This window comes from Chelonoidis abingdonii, chromosome 2 (genome assembly GCF_003597395.2).
Source record: "Chelonoidis abingdonii isolate Lonesome George chromosome 2, CheloAbing_2.0, whole genome shotgun sequence".
In the NCBI taxonomy this organism is placed as follows: Eukaryota; Metazoa; Chordata; order Testudines; family Testudinidae; genus Chelonoidis; species Chelonoidis abingdonii.
Window position 1 is genome coordinate 152072355 of NC_133770.1, and position 6000 is coordinate 152078354.

The window sequence follows — 6000 nt, forward strand, 5'->3', positions numbered from 1 at the left end:
GTCACCGGTCGGGTCCCCTGTCCAGGGCTGCACACAGACTCTCCAACCACTTTTCTTGCGGATTGTGTTTTCTTAAACAGACACCCAACCTAATCCTCGATTACCGAGGGACCGTCTCCGCTCAGCGATATATTTTGCTTTCCACGACCAAATCTCTGTGAACTTTTCATGAATGATGTAGCTGAACACTTGGATTGTAATAGCTAAATCAGGGGTAGGCAACCTATGGCACAGGTGTCGAAGGCGGCACATGGGCTGATTTTCAGTGGCACTCACGCTGCCTGAGTCCTGGCCACCAGTCCTGGGAGCTCTGCATTTTAATTTAATTTTAAATGAAGCTTCTTAAACATTTTGAAAACCTTATTTAGTTTACGTACAACAATAGTTTAGTTCTATATTGTAGCCTTATAGAAAGAGACTAAAAGCGTTAATGTATTACTAGCATGCAAAACCTTACGTTAAAGTGAACAAAAGAAGACTTGGCACACTGCTTTTGAAAGGTTGCTGACCCATAATCTAAGCTGTACAGTTAAATCTATTCACCTACATTTGGGCTGTTGCTGACTGTGTACTTTATGTAGCATATGACTTTAAAAACAAACTTTGTATTTGTGGATAATCTAAGCGCTATGCCTAGCTGTACAGATGTTCTTTTCCCAACACATGCATTAGAGTTTTTTTAATATTAGCTTTTATAAAAATTTTACATTTGTTCTGGGAGGAACACAGCCCCAGTTTGGGACTGTTTGGTGTTGGCAAATAGCCAATTATTCTAGCTGTCTTCTCATATCTCTCTCACTGTGTTATAGTTTCCTATACTGAGTGGGAGGTAAGGAAGGGTGGGATTTTCCAAGGAGATGCAGGGTGTTGGGAGATGGACGGCGAACTCTGGGCTCCTCTGAAAAGCCGGCCTGAATGCCAGAGGTGGGAGTGAGAGGAGAGAAGCTGGATAGGTGTCCACAGCCCTGGAGCACCCAGGGGAAAAAATTAGCTGCAGCCCCAGCCAGGGCTCAGTAGTTCCTAGCTCCTAGGCAGCCCTGCCCCCCACTGATCAGCTGGTAGATGGCTGCATTAATTGCCTATGAGCTGTTCAACTTTTGTAGCCTCTGGGCTTGCCGCAGTAGAGGTTGAACCAGCCCTGTGTCAGCCCTCTTTGGGGAGCGGGGGGCCCTGCTCCAGCTGCCTCAGGGAGCTGCTCCAGCCAGGGTTAGGGGTGGGTGAGGGGGGAGCGCAGAGCTCCCTCTCATGGGCAGGGGGTATAGTAGGCCTCGTCCCCTACCCCCTGGCCAGCGTGCCTCCAGCAGGGACTCAGGGCTGGTGCTGTGGGGGCTGGTGCTGCTGCCCGGCACTCTGGGGCCACCTGAGCACCGGGACTGGGGGCGCGGTGACTGCGCTGCCTGGCCTCCTGAGCACCAGGGCTGGGGGCTGCCTAAGGCTTGGGGTGCGGGGACCATGCTGCCCAGACACCCGGGGCTGGGGTGCTGTGGCACACCAGGGCTAGTGCCTCACCCTGCCTCCCCTGGGGGCTGCAGTGGGGATTCTTTGGGCTCCTGCAAGGGAGGGGGAGGTAGATGGAGAGGGTAGGGAGACAGAAGGGGAGGGACTGGGGGTTAGTCTCCCTGGGCAGCTGGGTCACTGGCCAGGTCACTGGCCACCTATGCTCCCTCTGCTCTGCACAAACCCAGCCTGATCAGCAGCAGTGAGAGTCACCTGCTACAGGACAGGCCCAACAAAGAAAATAACAGAACACCACTAGCTGTCACCTTCAGCCCCCAACTAAAACCTCTCCAGTGCATCATCAAAGATCTACAACCTACCCTGAAAGATGATGCCTCACTCTCACAGATTTTGGGAGATAGGCCAGTCCTCACTTATAGACAGCCCCCCAACCTGAAGCAAATGCTCACCAGCAACCACATAATAAAAACGCCAACCCAGGAACCTATCCTTGCAACAAAGCCCAATGCCAACTCTGTCCACATACCTATTCAAGTGACACCATCATAGGACCTAACCACATCAGCCACGCCATCAGGGCTCGTTCACCTGCACATCTACCAATGTGATATATGCCATCGTGCCAGCAATGCCCCTTTGCCATGTACATTGACCAAACCGGACAGTCTCTACGCAAAAGAACAAATGGACACAAATCTGACATCAGGAATCATAACATTCAAAACTCAGTGGGAGAACACTTCAACCTCTCTGGCCATTCAGTAACAGATTTAAAGGTGGCAATTTTGCAACAGAAAAGCTTCAAAAACAGACTCCAATGAGAAACTGCTGAATTTGAATTAATATGCAAATTAGACACCATTAACTTGGGCTTGAATAGAGACTGGGAGTGGCTGGGTCATTCTAAAAATTGAATCTATTTCTCCATGTTAAGTATCCTCACACCTCTTGTCAACTGTCTGAAATGGGCCATCTTGATTATCATCATAAAAGTTTTTTTTTCTCCTGCTGATAATAGCTCATCTTAATTAGCCTCCTAGAGTTGGTATGGCAACTTCCACCTTTTTGATGTTCTCTGTATGCAGTGGCGGGTCTAGCTTTTTTGATGCCCCAAGCACGGCAGGCAGGCTGCCTTCGGCGGCGAGCGGGTGGGCAAGTGGCAGGTGGGCAAAGAGGCGAGCAGTGAGCCAGCAGGAGTTCTAGGGGTGGGCATGGGGGTTTGAGGGGAATGATCTGCCACTTTAGCTACCACCTCTGTCTCACCATTCCCCTGGTAGGGCTAGAAGGGCCATGGGAAGAAAGGAGGATGGTAACTGATGAGCTGTGAGGAGCACATCCACCAGCTAGAGGTAGCAAGAGGAATAACAGAGACCCCCAGACTTTGTATCTACTTCAGGGAGCTAGCGCAAAGGAAGGGGCTCTGCTGAGCCCTCTGCAGTACAGGAGTGATGTTGATGTGTGGAATGGCCCATTCAGGTGAGTGTGCTCAGATGAATTAGGATGCTCCAAAGAGATGAATAGTCTCTGTCGTGGAATACCATTGTTCAAGGTAATCACACGATACATATCAGTTTTAGAGCAACTGGAATATTAACATTTTCTTCTCACTGCGGGGAACAATATGCGAGGAACACCTGAGCCCAATTATTCCAAGCTTGCACCATTGGCCCTGTTCTGGCATACCAATATCCTAGATAATCTCATTATGCATGTGGATTTTAGAGTACACTGAAAATTAAAAGCAGCTCATAATGCAGAGGGAGGACACGTATTGAGAACCTCTTGATCAAATGACCTACATTTGCACCATAAATTCTGCCCCAGTTCCTGAATAGCTTTTTAATTATTGCTTCCCCAGAAGGAAAGGGGGTGATGAAAATTATCCACGACTGATCTCGAGAGAGTAATATCAGGATCAAAGCCATAGTTTGAGCCCCAAGTATGTGTAAAAAACAACAAACTTATAAGTAGTATAAAATTTGGATGTTGTGTGATTATTTTAGTGGGACTGTATCTCACTTACACGACCTCAAAAATCTTGACAACTAAACCAATCCTGTGGCTATTTTCAAGACAAGATTATTTTGGAGGCCTCTTTCCGCTAATCAGCTTTCTCTTACCCTAACCCATTCTGTCGTGCTCCCAGCAATCTGTTCTATATGTACTTGAAATGGTGGAAAGGAAGAAATTTTCACACCAAGATCCAGTCTTTCAGGCTCACAAAGTCAACAGTTACCAGGGTCGGTGCAACCCCTAGGCAAACTAGGCAGCCGCCTGGGGCGGCAAGTGGTTGGGGGCGCCCAGGACCGTCCTCAGGCATAGGCAGCTGGGTCATAAACCAGTTGGTAATTTGAATGTCAATGTTAACTGTTTCCCAGCTGACCAAAGCGTGTAGGAAAGGAGAGAGCCAACCCCATGGAGATCTGCACAGTCTGCTTCGGAGTGGAGTGCTGCCGGGGCACTGACCATGCCTCGCGCTGGTAATGTGGTGGCACTAGAGGTGGGCAGAGAACCACTCCCCTGCATCCTATCTGGGCTCCTGTAGGTGAGCCAGAGAAAGGGGAGTGAGGAACAAACAGGAAACAAGGGACCCTCTGTCTACTGGATGTTGGTTTTCATCCCTTGCTCGCTCCGGTGACTTGGTGAAGGTGCCCAGGAGAATCTGATCAGTTATCAAAGGGAGCGTGTAACGGGGCTTTGCTGAGCTGGGGGATATGCTTGGGTATGAGAAAAGAGCACTGGAAAGACTCTTCCTGGTGTGACGACTCAATCGTGTTGCAGTGTGATGTGTGGGAAACCTTCTGGGATGTGCTGGGGTTCCATCGGGGTATTGGGATAGCACTAGGGTGCACAGCAGGGACATTGAGATATCGGGTGCTCTCTGTGATGTACCAGGGTACAGCCCAGACCAGTGGGGGGCTGTGCCACCTGTGACAAAGTGGGAATGTTCATAATGTTTTCTCTGAATACTGTGCATGTGCCTCAGTTTCCCCTGTGTGGCATTCAAGTATCTAGGTGGTGGGATAAGGGTGTGTGATGATTGCAGAGACCCCTAGTGGGCAGGTGTGACTGCCGGCTGCCTGGGCACAGAGAATGGCAGCCACGCTGTACCCTGGCAACTGAGAGCTGGAGCCAGCTCAAGGTGTTGGAGAACAAAGAGACCAGGTGACCTGTTTGCCTGTGAAAGAGAGAAAGGATGGAGGAGAGGCAAGAGGGGAGTCTCAGGCTGGGCTACTGGTCTGGGACTCAGCGGGGAGGGCCCTGGGCTCTGGATACTGGCCACCCGCCCCCAGTGGACTTTGCTAAATCTTCCTGATTTCAGTGCTAACAAGCTCTGTTGTACATTGTGTTCCCGGAGACTAATAAACCTTTGTTACACGTTGGCTGAGAGTCACTGTGGAGGTGGGGTGCAGGTCCCTTTGGGGGGGTGTGAGGCTTCCTCAGGTGCCCATCCAGGAGATGTTTGGTGGCAGTGAAAGCATTGGGATACCTGAGGGAGGAGGTTTCTCTGGCAGGGACATCAGACTATTGAGGTGGAGGGGGTCATCGGCAGAGGTGTTGGGATAGCGTGGAGGGGTGTTTGCCAGTGGGGACATTTGGGGGACAGGGACTTTGCCAGCAGGGCAGTGGGAAAGGGGGATATGTGGGGAGAAGTGACTCACTAGCAGGGATGGTGGGATATTGCGAGGGGGCGGCGTTGGAAGAGCACAAAATGAAGCATAACATGTTGGGTTATCACAGAGGCTATTCAATGTGCTGTGCTCCATCTTTGGATACGTGGAAGGGTAAAATGGAGTGTGCAGCTAATGTTAAGAGGGAACCAAGTGTTTCCATAGGTGCTGGGGGGTGATTTGGTTTTGATGAAGACTGTTGTGATAATTAGGCCAACAAATTTACCCTGCGTGTGAGTTCAGCTGTAAAAAATGAGAGTGAATTTATAAGATGTGACAACAGCCTATAAGAACAAACGTCGCTGAGTGAAAGTCCGAACGGGAGACTCAGTTAGTTCCAACGAAGAGGCTTCCTGATCCAACTCAAGGACTGTGTTACGATCATGCCTGGTAACAAGAAAAGTGTGGAATCGGAAACCAGTGAACCAGAACTGGTGAGTTGAAACTAATTGGTGGACAAACTAATGTGGGGCTTTAGAGACTTTGGGGAGAAAAATTGGCTACTGGAGCGAGCTTCACCACCATGGTTGCCATCTCCACCATCTGGGACAGTGGGACGTCATCCTTCCTGATCTTGAGTGATGTCCTGACCAGACGAGGCCAGAGACAGGGACCCAGACCCAGCTCCGGCTGAATCCCAACCACCACCTGGGATGTGAAACTTTATCTCTCTCTCTCTCCAGCCCATGTGTCCTTTTCTTTCCCTCCCTTTGTTTTTCTCTGTGCTAGTCTTCTCCTTTTCCCTTCTGCCTAACAAGAGTCTGGCTTAGCCAGGATATTTTGTAGCACTGCTGTAAACCTGTGACCAGAAAGAGGCAGCTAAAAGCAACGGCCTATCCAGCCCGATGATGGTACAAGTTTGCCAGGCTTG